Genomic DNA, 19,663 nt, shown 5'->3' with positions numbered 1-19,663 from the left:
TTTTGAGGAGGCTGTAAAAATATACAGTGCTGATTAAAAAATACGAGTTGAAACTGTGCACTGGATATGCTCACAATTTGGTGTTTGCATGTCTCTGGAATCCAAGAGGTTAAAACTTTTGGCGAACAATCAAAGAAAAGGAAAGAAAAAAAGAAGAATAAAGGGAGGTTCATCGTATCGGAATCCCTTTTCAATTCACAAATACCCAGTTTGGCCTCGTAGTGAAATTATCCAGACAAAATGAACAAAACTTGAATTTGCATGTAAGTTCTTCTCAAACTCGGTTAAGATTAGGCAAATAGTGAAGAGAACAAAAGTGAATTAACTTTTCAGCTGAATTTTTGAGCTTGAAATCTCGTGTCCGGCTTTGTTTTGCTCATCTACAAAAATTTTATCCTGTTTTTCATTGTTTTCAAGATTTTCATTTGTTCACAGGAGTATGTCATTTTGGTACTTTTTCATTAATAAAAAAAAAACGCTGGAAATATCAAGTTATATTTTAGAAAAAGCCCCCTAAATAACTCAACAAAATTTTAGAAACACAACTTTAGAACGAGACTTAAAAAATTTACAATAACTAACTGCATTAGTTTTTCAAAAGAAAAACTTGAGCAATGTGTCAATTTTGTTTGTTCGGATGGCTTGGTAAACGGCAACTTATTGGACCGAATTCAATCCTCATCAAATAGATGGTTACTAGCAACCTTAGTTTATGCGGCAGATGGTTTTCGAGTTGAGAAACTTTGGCTAAGAACTTCGAAGAAAAAATATTGTTTCTTGTGAAATACTAAATGCTTTTTATTTTTCTTGATTTTTTGTCTCCTCTTAGCTCATTGTGAGAAAATTTCTTTCAGTTTTTCGAATTTTGATCGTTGTGTCTGAATAATGCATATCAGAACTGTGCAAGTTTGACGCATCTTTTATCATGGGCGTAAAATAGAGGAAATTAGTAACTAATAATTATTTTATTATTTACAAAGATAAAAAAAAGCAAAGCTTATGTTTTTCAAGTTTTTGTGCTAAAATTATTACACCAAACCAGTAGTAATCCCGGTTTGCTCGCCATAGAAGATAATGCACAACCCTACACATCAATGGATGATTTGCGTGAAAAATGACTGATCATGCGAAGCACATATGTTTGTTTCGAAAACCCGTAAAAAATAGTTTTTTAACATAATAAAATCATCGTTATAAAACGGTTTCTCATCATTATGCAAGCTGTTGGTAAGATACGAAAAAAAATCACCATGCAGGTCATACTTCGCAGCATGTATGTGCTATTAATGGAAACAATGTTTCCATGCAAAAACAAATTAAATAGAGCATGCAAAATAACAACCAACGCCTAACGTTTTTTGAATTCCAGGGTTGATTTGCATTTTCAGTTTTAGACAAGTAAGCTTAAGTTTCCTTGCGTGAATTACTCCTTTCTTGTCACCTGTCTAGATTTTGTGATTACTAGCTTGCATTGCTACGATTTCGTTGTATCGCAAGTGATGTCGATCTCCGCTTCGGTTCTGTGTTGAATTGTTTTGCTGATGATCCTTATGTTGGTTTTTTTTGATAGTCTTTCATATTTCTGAAATGCTTGTTTTGTTTTGGACAACTTTTTGAAACAGTTATTCAGCCATCTCCGACGTGGTGTGTTTTCCGACGTCTACGGGTAATTTTTTTTGCTTCATCGGGTAAATTTTTCTACATCGGATAAAAAATATAAAATAGTTTTGCTTGCTAAACAATTTTTATCTCTGAACGACAGAAAGTATATTTTGACTACCAACGTCCTTGAGGTCGTTCAGAGCACTTTTTGGAAGCCCACGAGAATAATGATTTTATTTGATTATTTAGTTTCTATATGTCGCGCCAAGAATGACTCTTTGGTAACCATACCTTGCGTCATATATGTTTCATGGTAAGCATGCGTTGCGTCTCACATTTTTTATTGTATCCATATGTCGCGCCATGCATGATACCATAATCTCGCCATGCAAGCATCCATGGTGACATATCATTTCTCAACTGTCCTGGTAAGAGAAAAAAAACTGTCTAACTTGAGACCCCCATAATAAAAAAAAATGAGCAACCAGCATCGAAAATGTGTTGAGAGTGAGGGCAAAGAGCAATAAAGAAAATTTTGTAATAAAAATTTTTCATTCACTTTAATTAGTATTTTTGTATCATTCACCTCAATTAGTCTTGACCATAGAAATTTGTTTATAACGACTAATAATTCATGATTAAGAAGTATGAAGTGGTGAAAACTCATATTTATCAAAATATCAAAATACTATAGAGCTAATTCAGTGAGGGTTTCGTATAATTATGTCAATCATTTTTAAAAACTAAAAAAAAAGTTAATTGCATCTTTGAAAAAAAATTCATTTGTTTCATTTTATCTATTGATTAAAAAAACGCTTAACTCAACAAAAAAAAGTGTTTTCATGTTTTAATTATTTAAAAAAAAACACGGATTAGATGGAATTTTTGTGGTCCTTAAATTGACGACTATATAGACGTTATAAGTTTTTCGCTCGGTTTAAATTGCCGATAACTAATAAACGTTAACAGAAGTTGAAACAGTTGTCGATATTTACAGAATTTTTAGCCCGAGTTGGACCTGAGAAGGCGCTGATAATTTGGTTCCCCGATCCGCTCGAAGTCTGAATGAATTCAGTTCGTCCAATATCGTCGCCAACCAAAACAAACTGCAGTTGTAAGGTTAACACAGAAACTGCCCGTATCTGCGACAAAACATGAGAGAAGAGAAGAAACGGAACAGTAAAATCATCGTAAAAGTCACCAGTTCGCAAAATAGCTCGAAAAAGACGGCCAAAGAAAACAGGAGGCGAGAGAAACCGGAGGCTTTTTTTTACTTGTATCGCTAGCAGATTGAGTATTCGTAGCGACCTTCTTACAGGTTTGGCTGGCAGACTGAAGTGTGTGTTCAGGCCTTCTTACAGGTATCGATAGCAAGATTGAGTTTTGTTGAGAACTTTTTACAGGTATCGGGTTGGTGAGTTTTTCTCGACACTCGAACTATTTTGATGACTTTTTCGACGTATACAAACCGGAAAACGCCTTCTCAAAACTTGGGAAAAAAATTGAAACCTAATGCATTTGGTCGAATTTAAGGACTCGATCCTTTAACTTTTGATACGAAATTTTTGGTTGAAAACATTAAGGTCAAACTTTTATCGAAACCAAATCCTGACCTAAAGATTTTTTGGAACCTTTTGAACATCGTTCAGGTTAACTGAACCCTCTATCAAAAAACAGACAAATATTTGTGAAAAAACTTTCAAATGTTAGGTTTTGTTGCAAAAAAATTTCACTTACTCAAGAAAGTCACAGGTTTCAATATAAAATTTTATAAACCTTTCAGAATTTTTTGTCCAAAATTTCGAATTTCCGGGATGAAATTGCCAAAAACGATTTTGCCGAAACGCATCATTTTCATGGTGAAAGCCGAAGCGTTGGTTGAAAACATTAACAAAAATTCGGAAAAAAATCAGAAGTTGTCGAGAAACTTTGAAAAAGCATTTATTTGTCCAAAATGCGGTGTTGTGAAAGAAACTAGTTCTTTTGATTGAAACTTGAGTTAAACAATCTCTGTAGCTTTTTGTCAAGCTAGTTGTCTCTTTTTTATCACTACAACCCTGTTTCCTCAGGTTGCTTGGGGAAGCCAGGTTTCGTTTTGCTTTATTTCCCAATTTGAAGATTTTCGAAGAAAAAAACTTTGAGATTTTTTTTTCTAATTTTCTTACTTTTTCTTAAATCTTGAGAGGACGCACATTTTCACATGACTTGCGATTAAACGCACGTTAGCATTGCCAGTGAAAATTATACGGAAAGAGAAGGAAAAATCATTGAAAAAGATTTTTGGAAGCTGTAGAAAGTTTAATTTGCGATTCAAAAAATGAGAGGAGAACCCGTATTATTTACAGGCAACCACGTAATCATTAGTATTGAAAATTTTTATTTCTCATGCGATAGTAAAACGACACATTTTGGTAAGACACGCCCTTTCGGCCAAAAAAACTTAAAAATTTGTCGTCAAATAAAACTTGAGTGAAGAAATTTGAGAATAATTTCAACTTTTTACTTGTGAAAAAAGCACAACCAGAATCATAATGAAAAGGTTCAAACACCTTTACTCTTGCAAGTCTCTAAAATGTTGCCAAATTTTGAGTTTTTCCTTTGAAGAAATAAGTTTTCAATTTTCAAGAAGTTGTTGAGCGTTGTGGTCTCTCTTTTATGGCGAGGTGAAGAGTATTCCGTCCAGCAATAGAAAAAGGTCACGTTCCAGGCCCAGTATGAAACATCGGAACCTTGAAATCAAATCAACTCAAGTGAAGCCTCGCTGGTTTCCATCGAACGGATTTCGTGAAAAGGTGTTTCACTTAGGCACGTTCAGAAAATGAAAAAATCTAAACAAAAAGGACAGGATTTTGGTCTTGTTTGGGCTTTCAATACCTAACTAATGCAGGGTTTCAAAAACTGGTCTGATATGACTATGAAAAGGTTGCAGGAGAGCGTGGAAATGTAGAAGTTAAAAAATAAGATGATTTTCTGAACCACAAAAAAGCAAAAAGACAGCAAAAATTAGGTGATGGCAATTATTTTCATAATACCAATCAGTAGCGGATTTGAGGGGGGGGGGGGGCTTGGCGGACGCTTTCCTTCCCTCAGGGATTCGACCCCCTGCCGACCCGAAGGGTCCCCCCTTTGTACTATTTTGAGATATCAATTTTTGGCTGACTGTCCTTAAAATTCTTCTAAAGGCGCCTTTGGCGCCAATCTATACTAATTTTGAGGGGGGCGCGCGCCGATAAAACGCGATTTTTTGGTCAACATTTTCCAAGAAATGCCTAAAAACGCTGTTTTTGGCCTGTTTTACAAAATTTTGCCTGCGGCGCAGAAATTTTGGCCAAAACAAGGTCTTTATAGTGGTTTGGCAGAGCTCAAAAATCTATTTGGTCGACCTAAAAAAAAGTCGACAAAATTTTTTCGATACCAATTATTTTCATAATATCTAAACACAAGTTTTCCCACAAAAAGCATAGATCAAAATAAGTACCTGCTTTCACCAATTTTTTTTGTTTGTTTTAGTTCTTTGCATACCTATAATTGCTTCAAAAATTTAAGTCTCCCCAAAAACAAAAAAGTGCTTTGCTTGTACGGGAACAAGAAAACAATGTGTTATTCTGAAAGCACTGAAAACTAGTAAAGTTTTTGTGTTTTTCATTAATAGCCCCTTTTGATAAATTTTTAATCAAATTTCAACTAAAACATTGGCACAGTTGTTTTTACGTAAAAAAGAAAATTGAATAATCTTTTTGAAAGTACTGAAAACAATCTGTTTTATTTTTTGAGTAACTCCTTTTGTTAGTTCGTTTTAACACTGCGAAAACTAACTGCTATCTTGGCCCAAAAACTTCCATTCTGTTCTGAAACTCGATTTTCAAAATTGCGTTTGAACACTGAATTAATCATTTTAATTCTGTTGCATTCAATTATTGATGAGCCAATTAAACTTGAAACTAAACTTAATTTGAAAAGAAACTAAACTTATATGTGATTGCTTCAGAAGAAGTCGAAACAAAAAAATCTACTGAACACTTCAACTTAATTCACTTCAACTGATTTTATACTTTTTTCAGTTTTTCTCAGTCAGGATTGAATGGTAGAACGACAAAATGGACAAACGATAATCAGGCAGAACTTTCAAAGAACACCGTTTATAATGCTTTTGATTCTTTGATGGGAAGATTCTTTTTTTTAAAAGGCTTTGCGTTTCTCCCCGTTGTCTCAATTTTACAGACAACAGGATCTTCGTTGAACTACTTTGATTAGAAACAACTATGTCATCTTGGACAACGGATCAGCGGAACGAATGAATTTAATCACGTCAACAGCTACATACCCCGCATTACGCCTTTCACTCTTAACCAGTCGCGTCAAAGATATCGGCGAAAAACTCCAATACGATGCACATCATATCCGAACCTTCGAGATAAGAAACATTACATTAGATTACCCGCAATCCGGCATCGTAATGTCAGCAAATCCAAGAATTAAATGAGGAGCATTAAGCCAATAAAAATTACACTGCAAACCAGTTTACACATACCACAACTTAGAGCAACTTCAGCAGCCAGCCTAACTTAATACAAGATCAGCAATCACCAGGAACTAACTCGGAAGCAACAAATTTCGACATACCGACATGCAATCTATACGAACTACTATAAAAATCAGTATTGTAAAAAAATTTTCTACTATTGTTTTTGAGGTTCTTTTAGGCTGTCATTTCGCAAAGTTATGGTAGAGAGATAAACTATTTGCTGATTTTGTTCCGCATGTTTATTTAACAATTGTTTTGTTCTTCTGGCTTTCAGACTGTCGTTGAAGTCTGCTGAAGTTTGTTTCTCTACTTGAAATAGACTGACGAAAGTGTACGAGGAAATTTAGAAGTTAAAAAGGTGATTATTGGAACCACACAAAAAAAGACAACAAAGATTAGATTTTGGCAATTAATTTTACAATAGCTTAACTACGGGTAGATTTTTATTCAACACAAGAGTTTCACCGTTTTTTCGTTTTTTTCTTTTCATCGCATACCTAAGCTTGCTTCGAACATTTCAGTCTCAGGCTTGTACGTTAAGAAAAACAAGTTGTCTTTCAGAAAGCACTGAAAACAAGTCATGTTTTCGTCTCTTTCCATAGTACCTCCTTTTGTTAAATTAGTAATTTGCAATTGACTTATGAAAATGTGAGCAAAACATTGGCGTAAAAGTTGCTTCTGCGTAAGAGAAACTTGATTTATCTTTTTGAAAACACTGAAAGCAATTTTTTTTTACTTTTTTTCTTCAGTGCCTCAAATTTTTAGTTCGTTTTTCACACAGCGAATTTTGCTGCTACATTGGCATAAAAAACTCTATGCTGTTATAAAACTCCATTTTTAGATTTGCGCTCGATCATTGAAATTATCTTTTCAATTTGATTGCAATTAGTTAATGAACCAAATAAACTTGAATATAAATCTTTGTAGTGTTGACCTTTTTTTGGGTAATTTTTTTCTAAAATTTCTGCGCTTCTCCCCGTTGTCCTAACTTACAGACGACAGGATCATCGACGAATGACTTTAAACTGAAACGACTATGTCATCATGGATAACCGATCACCCGAACGAACGAATTTTGCCAGCTCAACAGATGCAGACTTCGTTGTATGCCTTTTACAACTACTGGGTGACATAAATCTCCATTACGATGCACAGCATATCCGAGCCTTCGAAAGAAGGAACATTACATTAGGTTACCCGTACTCTGACATTACTCCTAGCAACAAGTCATTAAAAAGGACACTACAGACCAATTTCGAGATACAACAATTTCCAGCAACTTCAACATCCAGCGCAACTTAATCCGCGTTCAACTATTACCCGTAACCATCTTGGAAGCCACATATACTCAACATACAGACAGTAAATCCACATAGAGCAAGAATTTTAGACTGCAACTCTCATTTCAGGTTGACCTTTCAGCTTCCAAGCATCTTCAAGACACTTTAAGATACTTCACTGTAAGATTCAGTTCTCGCGAGAGCTCAACTACACTTTTCGTACAATATGCCACCCCCTCAATCAAGGCCAGAAACCTCAAGTCAGAAGCGCTTTTTCTCGAGGTCACGAAAACAAAAGAAACAAGGTTCATCACTTCGGACACGCAGACACACATTAGTGTACGGACAAATCAATCGAAAATGATGACGAAGTGAACTAGAAAACCGTTGTCTACAATTATCACAGGACCCACAAAGACCCCAAAAACTAGAGCACAAAAGAAGTTTCACAAGGTCCATCGTTTGTGTTCTCTACTTAGCAACCTCGTCATTTAGTGGCAATGGGGTTGCACGCGCAGTCTACCGGCAATCTCGAGCTTGGAACCATTTTAAGGCACGAACATACACTTCGCCACGGAAAAAACTTTCGCAATTTTGTCATTCAAAGGAATAATATACGATAGTTTCAATTTCCAACTCTAAACCATGAGAAGACTGGATTTTTGCTTGTTGTAAAGTCATTCCAAACTACCCACCATCCACACATAACTCAATAGTATAGGAACTTAATACCCTCAGTTGTATAGACAACTTTTGGATGGACAGAACTCGGTGGGTACCAACTGTACAACAAGAGGTTGCTGCGACATTCACGCAAGTTTTGCGATCGATCTTTTCGCCACAGTAAGGCAACAACTAGACTAACTTGTAGAGAAGTTTTGGATAAACGAGTAAAAAGTATCAACGCCCCTACAAAAACTACAGTGACGACGAAAAACTTGTTTTTCATAAAAAAAGCAGGATATGTAAATCAATGGTACAAAAAAGGTCTTCACAAACCAAACACAAGTCTCGTTAACAACTACTTTGGCTCTTAAAAATTGCAATCGCTGCAGGAAAGAACCCGATTCAGTAGGACGTTAGGAACAGACTTGGAAAATTTTACGTTCAGCCAGCAAGTTATACCAAAGAAATAACTGATAGTGCCTACCCCACCAAGAAGTCGTAAGCTTTAGCGAGCTACGAAAAAGAAATGTAAGGCGTGTTGTGTTGCAATTCTATTCAAAAACAAGAAATCAATCACTGAATTTTTTACTGAACAAGGAATCTCGCTGGTCTCGTAGTTTTTCGCGTTACTTCTGTGCAGGGGCGGAACTAGGATTTTCTCGAGAAGGTGCGGAGCTTCAAAAATATTTCGAAAATATTGTTGAGAATTTATTAGATCGATCAGATTGATTTTCTAAGCTTCCCCAAATCTTTACATAGGACCCATTTTAACCAAATTTCCAGCTTTTTTAAAAAAACGCGAAAACAGAAAGCAAAAATTTTTGATCGGGAAAATCGCGTTTTTTTTGGCGCGCGCTACCTCAAAATTAATATAATTTGAAAAATTTGGACCAAAAAATTTTTCGGAGCGCACTACTTTCTCAAAATTAGTGCAATTTTAAAAACAATTTAGTGTCAGCCAGCCAAAAGTGGATATCACAAAAATTAAAAAGGGGGACCCTCTGGGTCGGCAGCAGGTTGAATCCCTGATAGGGGGGAGAAGAGGGCGTCTACCTCCTTCCCTAAATCCGGTGGTGCCTCTTAAAAAACAAAACGATCTCAAAATTTGTAGCCTACAAAGATCTGCCAAAGAGATCATTGCAAAATTTCCATAAGCTGTTGAACCTGTCAAAACACATTTTAAAACGGAGGATTACCCTCAATGAACATCATGACACAACGACGTAAAAGAATCCGCTTTTTCTACAAAAGCAGCCTTAATTTACGGCGACTTCAGACTAACCAAAACTAAATCTAACATCCTTAAGTACTAAAGGATATCCAGAAAAGATTGTCCTGAAACATTAACCCGACGAACAACATGATTTTTATGACAACTTTACAAAACGACAACAGACACTTCTTCTTGCAGGCTCCAAAAATAATTCAAACGGTTGCTTAAGAATGCACACAACAAAAACTTTTCAGAGTGCTGGAGTCAGTTTTTGATTCATTGGGAAGACTTGAATTTATACAATTTTTGGGACCCATTGATAGCTGCTAGCACTCACATTGAACTGCAAAAGCTACTAGTCCTTTTTATGCCATTGGAACCAGTCATCACGAAAAACTTCCCAAGAAAAATCTGGCAAAAGGAGGAGCATTCAAATTTATGCCTCATGGGTGGTTTCTAAATAAAATTATCAGCCTGATAACTAATTGCTATTTTTAATGTGATAGGCTAGAGCGAAGTAACTCCAATCACGCAGCTGATTATTTTTAAGTAAAAGATCGAAGCAGCCTGAATCGGAGTTCGTTTTGTAAAAACAATTAACCAAACATATATTTGTGGAAAGCTAACAAAGTTTTAATTGACTGGTTTACCTCGAAAAAAAACATAACAATTTTGTTGCAATTAATCAAGCCAAACAAAAAGCTACGCAAAATAAAGCAACATTTGGCGCATATACATGATGTAAATCACATTAATCATGGCACTAGATGAAACAAGCCGACGTGGAGTGGAAATGTTGTTAACAGCCCCATCGTTTCTGGAAACGCAATGGTCTTATTAGACTTGAGATCTCCTGTAATCCGAAACAAATGTTTTGATTAGATATTTAAAAAACATTGCGGATAAACGACCGACTTTACCAAGACAAACTTTGACCAATCGCATAGCAGCGCTCGCATGACATTGAGATACGACAAACTCAATCGCTTTGGTCAATCGCTCATCACAGCTTTCCCTAGTCGACCATACAAAGCCGAAAACCTCAAAAAAATCATGGCACCATGACCCCTAAAGTCATACACCAAAAAACTATCCTCTCCCAGTTACCAAAAATGGAGTAGATTGTTTAACCCCTTCTATATCGATAATATCACAAAAGCTGAAAAAAACAACGGTTTATGAGCCAATTCACGAAAACACGTTTTTTGGAGCCTCGTAAGAGCCAAAAGATGCCCTTAAACTTGTCGATAATGAAGCCTGCTCAACCAAGCTTCAACGAATAAATATCCAACCATTTTCAAATCTAACGTTTGGCCTCATTTTTGTCTGGACTGGACTTGGAAACACTTGGCTCGGCCGAGAGAAAACTTCTCAACTTTCATGGATCACGGAAGCTCAGTTTTGCTGTTTTCCATCATGTTCTTATCAAAACTGGTTTGATGAACTCGACCCTTTAACAAACGTTATCGAGTATCCTATAATTGACGAACAATTGACATCAAATCATTTTCTAGTATAATGAACTATCAGCAGCCTTCCACCAGAAGTATTTGACCAAAGGATGCAGCTTACATAACAAAATGGATCAGAATTTAACAGTTGACAAACCCTCTATGAAAAGAATTGAAACCACCTCATGAAATGGGTACTCGAAGACTTCACATCACGAGAGATTTTGCCGATTGGCGGTGTGGCGGAGGAAAATCCGGCCAAGATGGTACAAAAGTAAGTGACAGTCGAAAAGATTACGGCACGTTCAACCACCACGCCGCCATGGTAGTTAAACCTTTTTCCTTTTTCTTCATCACCTAATGTTGTTGTCCCCTTATCCAGTAAGTTTCAGTAAATGCCGAAAAATAGCCTTTTCTCAGTTTTTGTTGTTCAAAGGTCACTGTAATCGAGTCTTTGTAACCTCTCTGATAAAGACACTCATTAAACAAGTATGAACTAAGTAAAATGATTCTTGGAGCCAATTTTTGATGTCAAGTGTTAAATTAATTACTACCTCCAAAAAACACAACACCTTAACGTACATTGCACAAAAACGCAGTTTTCTTTTATCAAAAGGCAGTTTTTGTTTATCATTATTCAGTGGAAAAGGAGCTTTGTGCTCAGGCAAACTTTTGACAAAAACTTTTTGCCTGCAAATTTTTTTTTGTGATAACCTATTCCTGAATAACAAATTTTCCCATTTTTCGTGTTTTTTCGACAACGCTTACACAACCTAATTATTTCAATTGCTTATTTTGTTTGCACTGGGCAAGAAGTCATGGTTTTATTTTTTGAATTCAAAAAGTTAGTTTCTTTGAAAATTTTGGTTAATTTAACAACTTTGATATTTTCCTAATAATTGTGCGAGACATTTATATTCGAGTCTTTTTTATTGCTTTATAAATGCAATATCCTTAATAGTTTTATGACGCAAATTTCGAGTAGCCCGTGTTTTTCTGACATTTTTTTGCCCATATAGATAACACTTAAAAAAGAAGAAATTGAATGTTTTCTGTCAACCATGTTTGCAAAACACTCAACCATGTTTGCATTTCTTTTCAAAATTCGTAACTTTATTTTCATGTTCAACAACTAAGCGAAATCTGCAACAAGGCCAAAAAGTAATCTGTCTCGGAATCTTCAACAAGGCAATTTCGCTCATCGGAAAAATGGCTCAAACAATTTATCGCTATAAGCTGTTGCTGAAGCAGCAAACTCAACGAAATCGAGAACTGAGTGAGTTAGGACTGGAGTGTATAACTCATAGAGTAATTTCGGATAGGGTACACCGTCTGCTCGTCACGCTATCTTATTTTCGGCCGGATAGATTCGTGCAACTTCTTAGTCTAATACCGATCCTAATCTTACTCTTATACTATCTAGTCTCAGGTTGTTTAACTAGTCTCTGCTAGGCTCAATAGATCTAGGGTATACTGGTTTATTGCGGCTGTTGAAGTACTCGGGAGAGGGCAACTAATTTCTAAGTTAAATTCAAATCTCTCTGGTGCTGAAATTACAAGTAACTTCAGCACTTACAAATAAGTGGGTTGTTAGTTAGATGGATCATGATTGGTTAATATTAAATACTTTACATTGGTAAAACATTTAATTTATCCAATCATAAAATATAGTTTAGATCAGGTTCCACCCATCCGGGTTTTACAGAGTTTTTTAGAACAGTTCTTCTGTAATTTGAAGGATGGATGATGGACGTTGGTATTTGGCGAACATCATAATTTTCTTCCGCTTCTTCTTTGTTAAAGAAGTTCCAGGAAGCTGGAGTTAGGGACATAAGACGTGGTGTTCTTCTTGTGACAACGACTGAGTCTCTGCAACAAAATCAATTCTGATTTCAGAATGGTTGGCTATGTCAGGTTTTTCTGTTCTTCGGGGAGAACTTCTTTTGTGTCTGATCTAGCTTGGGAATGGCGTGGAGATTGTGCGTGGAGGGGATGCCTGGTTACTCGGATCTGTACATACACTTGAATCATCGAGGTGGTCATTGGTCTAGTTCAATGAAGTCCTTTTCTGCGAGGTTAAGTCGTACTCTAAATCCTTTGAGTTGTGATTGTGAGCGGCATATTGATTGTAGTTGGTCATTCTCTCTCGAGTGTGGTGGGGTCGTTTTGTCTTTTGATGTTCGTCCTTGGTGTTGTATTCTGATCTATGTATTGCATCATATAATTTATATTTTATAAAACTTTTATTAGTTTAATGTTTTTTAATTATGATTTTAGTTAGTTGTTTTCACAAAAGCTTTTTGTTTTAGTTTAGTTATTTTGAAGAGTTACTCACCCTTGAGTAGCTCTTATTAAAAATAGGAGTGTGGTCACAAAGCGTGGATGTAGCGCGGTGGGTTAGGCCGGCTATAGAGCATGCTCAGGACGTCCTTCCTGGTGGGTTAGGCCAGGGGTGGGAGTATGATTTCATGCGGTTTTTGTGAGGGGTCCTGTTATGTGACAACGTTTTATGTTGGGTTTGTTGTGGTCTTTCTTATGTCTTGTTGGTTATGTCCTTTTTCCAAAAATCAAATTGTTTGTGGTATGGGTTTGTCTTTCGACTTTTTTGTGTTTTATTATTTCTTTCTGAGACTTTATAATAGTCTTCAAAAGAATAAATTATCCAGTTTTAAACTGGGTTAATCCGGTTTGGGTACCGTTGGTTTCCTTTTCTTAGTCATGCTGTTATTCTATGATTTGTGGTATTTAGTAAGCTGCGTTGGTTAGTTTTGTTTAGTATATGATTCCTTTCCAACCGGGTTAAAGGAAAGTTTGAAACATGTTATTTTATGTTAGAGTTGTTGAGTGTGAAAACTTGAAACTGAAATTCATTATTTTAAACAATTCTTCGTGGGCGAGTTGTGCGAGTGTGGATAGAATTTCTGTGCGAATGAATGAGATTATAAAAAGGTTAGTACTGCATTTGCATTTTATTAATTTACTACATAGAATTTGGAAATTTACTGCTAGGTATGGGGGAATTTTAAGTTACAAATTTTCATCATAATTAGATTTACTGCTTGTGGGGGAAATTTTATAAATGAATTTACTGCATTGGTATTAAATTTAAAAATTTATAAGTGTAAGAGATTAATAGAATTTTAAAATTGTTTGATGAAATTTGCGATTTTTATTTGTCTTTTGTGGTTTTTGTAGGTGATTGTCGGATGAAAGCTAAAAATCTAAAGAAAACATGGATAAAGAATGGTGAGTTTTTAATATTATAATTAGTTAGTAATATTCATTTAATTCATACTTACCTGTTAGTCGTCGGGGAAAAAACCGTGGGGGAAAATGTCGTGAATTAGCTCTGAAGTTGTTTGTAGTTTAGCTAAGATGCGGATGATGTTTTTAGTCTGAAGTAGTGGCCAAAGCAATTGAAGTGCCTTAATGGTGGTTAGTTCTTCAGTGCCAACTGCAAACTCATAAGGTGTGTTTTGGATTAAGTTATATAATTTGTGATTAAATTTAGTGTTGTGGATGAATTCTAATATTGGGATTTCTATAGGTTGTACAAACTCGTGCGGGATAAGGAAGGGTCGGTTTTCGTCGGCGTTGAAGGTCTTGATGATGGGACAGAAGATATACATTTGGGTTATGGGGTCATAATTACGAAGAATACCATGGAGGTTAGTGTCTTTAATACAATATGTGAAATTTAGGAAATATGGTGAAGTGTATTTTGAATTAATGAATTGAAAACGATGGTGTGGTTGTCTAGAGGGGGTGTGTAGGTCAAAGTGATTTTGGATGAAACGATAATAACTGTATGTGTGGGTTTGTTTAGTGCGCAACATAATATCGTGTGAGCAGTGCAAATCTCTTTCGTGTGGTGCAAGGAAATGAAAGGTTAGTGAAAATATTTGGAAGCGTTCTTTAAAACTTTCGTATGCTTGTGTGTCTGTTAGTGCTTCTGAAATAATGTGGTCATATTTACGGTCGAAGATGTTTAGTGTAAATACATATGGTGTCTTGATGAAAAATTTCTCGGTGATTTGTGGATTAGCGAAGCGATCGTCGTCTAGGAATTGATCTTGGTTAGCTCTGATGATGTTGTGATCGTAGTATTCTAGTGTATATTCATTAGCTCTAGGTGCAGTGTGTATTTTTAGTGATTTTTTATATCCAACGTAAGTAAATTGTCTAGCGGTTAGTGGTGTAGGTAGTCGATATAGCATGTCCTTATTTCTTTCTATATCGATGGGAGTGCTGGATAAAGGTAAGCAAAGAGGGTTAGTGAAATGATAGTATGAGGTCCAAGAGAGAGTGGGCATTAAAACGTATTCATCTACAAAGTTGCGTGTTTCGTTGGTGTCGTGAGGGGTGTTTAAGGTGTATTGTGGGAATGAGGGTAAGGTGATGGCTAAAAATTCTTTTGTGTTAGTATGCTGGGGGTGGTTGATGTATTCACGGGCTGTTCCTGGTTTTGCTGGGAAAGGATGGTTGGGGAATTTTCTTTTAAAAGTGCGATAAGCTCTATTAGTGTTGAGTGAAGATATAGTGGATGTGGATGATGGTGTTAATGATTCAGTATAATTTGAAGAGGGTGTAGGGGTAGGGGGGTTGGATGAATTTATAGTGGAGGAGATTTGGTTTATGGTTGGGGTATTAAGGTGGTAGGGTTGTTGTTGGAGGATAATAAAATTATCTAGCTCTGGGGAGATTCGGGGGGTGTCTGGAGAATGAGATGATTGGTCAGAATGGTATGAGGAGTAGGTTGGGGTAACTTGGGAAGCATAAGAGGGTGTGGAAGTGATTGGGTCAGGGTTATTGGATAATATGGGTTGAAAAGGGGGTTGAGAAAAATTTGAAGAGTTATGAAAATTATTGGATGGGGATGGTTCTGAGTCGGCAAATTCATCGGGGGTTTCAATATTCGGGTTATTGAGCTGTGAGATGGAGTATAAAACTGAAATATGTGAGTTAGTGTCGGAATTCATGCCTGATGTTACATTGCTAGATGGGAAATCGGGTGGCGGAAAAGCAAAAAGTGGTATTATTGGGATTGGAGAGGTAAAATTGGTTGGGTGGGAATTTGATCGGTGTAGTGATCCAAGTTGTCGGCTCATCGTGGGCTAAAAAAATTATTATTTTGAGACTGAAAAGCGGTGGTATGGGGTTGTTCAATAATTTGTTCATAAGTATTATCATCTTGTGATTGGTGTGTCATTATATGTTGGATGGGACTTTGTGATGTGGTGAGTCGAAAATTTGGATTATGTGTGATTGCTAAATTTCGAAAATTTCGTGGGACTAGGGATAGTGGATGGTTATGTGGTAGTGGTGGTAAATGTGGTGCCGTTGGCGTTGTGTCTACATTGTTATGTTCTTCGTCGTATGTGTTTTGTCGTGTTGCTATTTTTGTGTTGTATTCTTTTATTTGTGCGTCTAAAAGAATTTTGTTTATAGATGTAGAAAAAATTCCAAAAAATCCTGCAAAGAGTATGCGTGCTACGCTTGCTTGTCTGTTTACTTGTGTGTGTATAGCACATGTGTTGTAGATTCCTTTTAAAAGTGAGAAAAGAAATCCAATAAAGTTAAACATTGCGTATAAAATAGTCAATTTTTCTAAGATGTAGTAGGGCCATCCTAGAAAATCGAGGATCTCATTTTTGAGTGTAACAAAGCTAAAAATGTTAATTGGTGATATATCTTGGGGACGGTATTTTTCGCCGTTTAGATATATATAATCTTTAATGTCTTTAAAATATCCGCTATAGTCTTGCGTGTAGATATCGGCAAATCCTGCGGTTTCTGCAAGTTTGCGTAGATTTGGGTCAATTGATTGCCTTTGTATAGTGTCCATTTGTGTCAATAATTCTTGGAATTGTTGTGTTCTAATGTGATGTTGAATATCCGATTTTGAATATATTCCTATTGATTGTAAGTCTATATTTGGGTTTCGAGCAATAGCGCGAATGCTTTCTGTTGAAAATTTTTTGAGTGATTGCATTAATGTGGGATATGGAGTGAGGAGATAATATTTATTTTCATCAGGATTTAGTTGAACTACATTGTGGCTATTTTCTGATCCACATGGGACTGCGGTATCCCAGAAATAGGTTCTTCGTGAAAGTGTATCCACGAAATGTACTTTATTCTTATAAAAGATAGGGATTCTTTTATAACATCGTTTGTCTTCATAAACGTATAGTGGTGATACTTTTTTAGTGCAAGTATAAAACCATAAGATGTTTCCTTCATAGTCTAAAAAATTTGATCTATTTCCTGATAATAAGTATCCTGCATAGGGTATTTTTAATACTGCTAGTGCAAGTGATTGTAATATTTGTGTTCGTTCTAATTCGCATAGTTGGTGTAGTGTTTCTAATTCGGAGAGTGACATTTCTTGAAAAATTCGGCTAATTGTATAGTCTAGTTTCATATCTAAATGAATATCATAGTGAATATTATCGAAATATGTAGTATTCATTAGTGATAATTCTTGTAAGCGTGTGCTTCTGGTGTCATAGGGTTTTAGATGTCCACCAGGTTGTCCGTTGCTTTTTTCAAAATTAACTGGTATATATGATGTTCCTTCGTTTGGAGGATGACCTGTGGCATATGGGTCAATTTTTATTTTTCCAGTGGTCATGTCGAATCCTTTTTCGTATTCAACTAATATTTCAGAGTATTGTGTTCTGTGAAGGGGATTCCTGTATTTACATGCAAGTTCTGTTTCTTGATATATTTGAAAACGTGTCAAATTATTTTCTATATTGTGTATGTTTCTAAAATTAGTACTTTGTTTTCGTGATGGATGTACTTGTTCATATGGAATTGATTGTATAAAATACTTTTCGTGAAATTTTATCATACGAGCGTGTATTCTTGCTACTTGAAATGTCGTACATGTATCTTCGGGGAACCAAACAATTGTTGCTTGTGTTCTCGTTGTAGGATCGCAATAACCTTGATCATTTTTACAAGGTAATCGGATTCCTTGATAGATCATTGTATTATCTGATAAATCTCGTGTGAGTTGTATTTTTTCGAGTTGTATTTTCCAATCGAAAAACATTATTTCTTGGTATCCTTTATTTTTCGTGTCTGCTTTGCAGTTTGATGGATTATTTATACCAATGTGTGGTATCCAATGTTTATCGTGTAGGTCATAGGTTAATCGTCCGTGTGCGCCGTTATACGGGTATTTGTCGTCTAATTTTATATGTCCTTGGTGTCTTTCAAGTTGTGATTGATGTACGGAGTCTGAAAAAACTTGAAAGTTAACTAACTTTCTTTCGCAGTTTTTATTTCGTGTGATGTTTAGTCTAAGTAATTCATTTTTACAATCGTCGGGATTGAGATGTACTAAGCGGAATCTGCAAGCGGAATCTAAACAAGTAACAACATTTCTTTTCAAAATTCGTAACTTTATTTTCATGTTCAACAACTAAGCGGAATCTGCAACAAGGCCAAAAAGTAATCTGTCTCGGAATCTTCAACAAGGCAATTTCGCTCATCGGAAAAATGGCTCAAACAATTTATCGCTATAAGCTGTTGCTGAAGCAGCAAACTCAACGAAATCGAGAACTGAGTTTGCTGGATCTTAAAACATGCTATATATACAATTTACATAGTAGATTGGGTTGTCGCAGGATCATGAATTGTAAGTGGAGTCCGCATTCTTTCTGCGGAATACGCAACAAGAAAATTATACGTTCAGGAGCAATTACTTGTGCCATCGTTGTAACCTTTGTTTTAAAGTTTTTTAGGATAAATTATTTTTGAGAATTAGGTTGTCTCAGGATAAACTATCCTTAGGATAACTCTTTTTTATTATTTAGAGTATTTTAGTCTAAATACTATTTCAGGTATTTTACTATGAGATTGCAAACATTATTTTAAATTTCTATGCTATAAAATTGTTCGATGTTTTATGATAAGCAATTTTCCATGCAAAAAAAAATGTTTAACAAGCTTTTTTATCAACCCAGTTCATTTTCTCAAGCTGCAATTTTTATTCTAGTTAGCTTTTTAAAGGGCATCTCTGTTTATGAATTATTTTTGAACTTTCAAAGCCTGTTCAGGCTGCTAAAGTTTCACATTCACGATTTCAGTTGAAGAAGGGTGAAAGATTTGTGATGCGATTTCACTGACAATGGTTCTTATTTCTAAGCTTCGAGCCTCTTTTTCACTATTGCGCGGTTAATTCTTCAAAAGCTTAATTGATCCGCCTTCGTTGCTCAATAGAGCTAGCTGTTAATTTCTAACACTTGAATTGCTTTTTAGCTCCGCTATAAGTCCACTTACAACTTGCAGAGTACGTCTACATTTTGCAGAAAAAAACAAGACTGCTCGTATCAGGGCGAAGCCCTGAATGTTCCGACTGTCTTTTAAGGTTTTATGGAGCAGTAAAAACAATAAATAATTAAATGTAATAAAATGATTTTTTGTCTAAAATTTGAAATTTTTTATAAAAATCATCCCCCACACGCCATTAAAAGTACATTAAATAATTAAATGTAATGAAATAAAATGAATTTTTTTTCTAAAATTTGACATTTTTTATAAAAATTATCCGCCACACGCCATTAAAAGTACAAAAAGATAGATTTAGCTCCTTGTAAGAAATCAAATATGGCAAATAAGCTTCTTTCAACCAATTTGGAACGATCTATAAGACTGATTAAATCTCCGGCTTACGTGTTAACGACGCGAAATATATCGCGCGCTATTTGTCCCAAATTGGCCAAAATGGCAACCTTTAAACCCACATAACTCTACAAAAAAAACGATCAAAGGTAAAATATCTTTTCAAATTTGAGCTCAAGACAACAATACCTTTTGAATTTTATAGAAAAAAAATTCTGTCAAAAAGTCTAGTTAAAAAGTCGAAACTTGTCTGACGAAAAAAAAAACCCACCCCGAGCACAAATATTCCGTT

This window comes from Symsagittifera roscoffensis, chromosome 8, assembly GCF_963678635.1.
Source record: "Symsagittifera roscoffensis chromosome 8, txSymRosc1.1, whole genome shotgun sequence".
Lineage (NCBI taxonomy): Eukaryota > Metazoa > Xenacoelomorpha > Acoela > Convolutidae > Symsagittifera > Symsagittifera roscoffensis.
The sequence above is the reverse complement of the archived record's forward strand: the minus strand, read 5'-3'. Positions refer to the sequence as shown.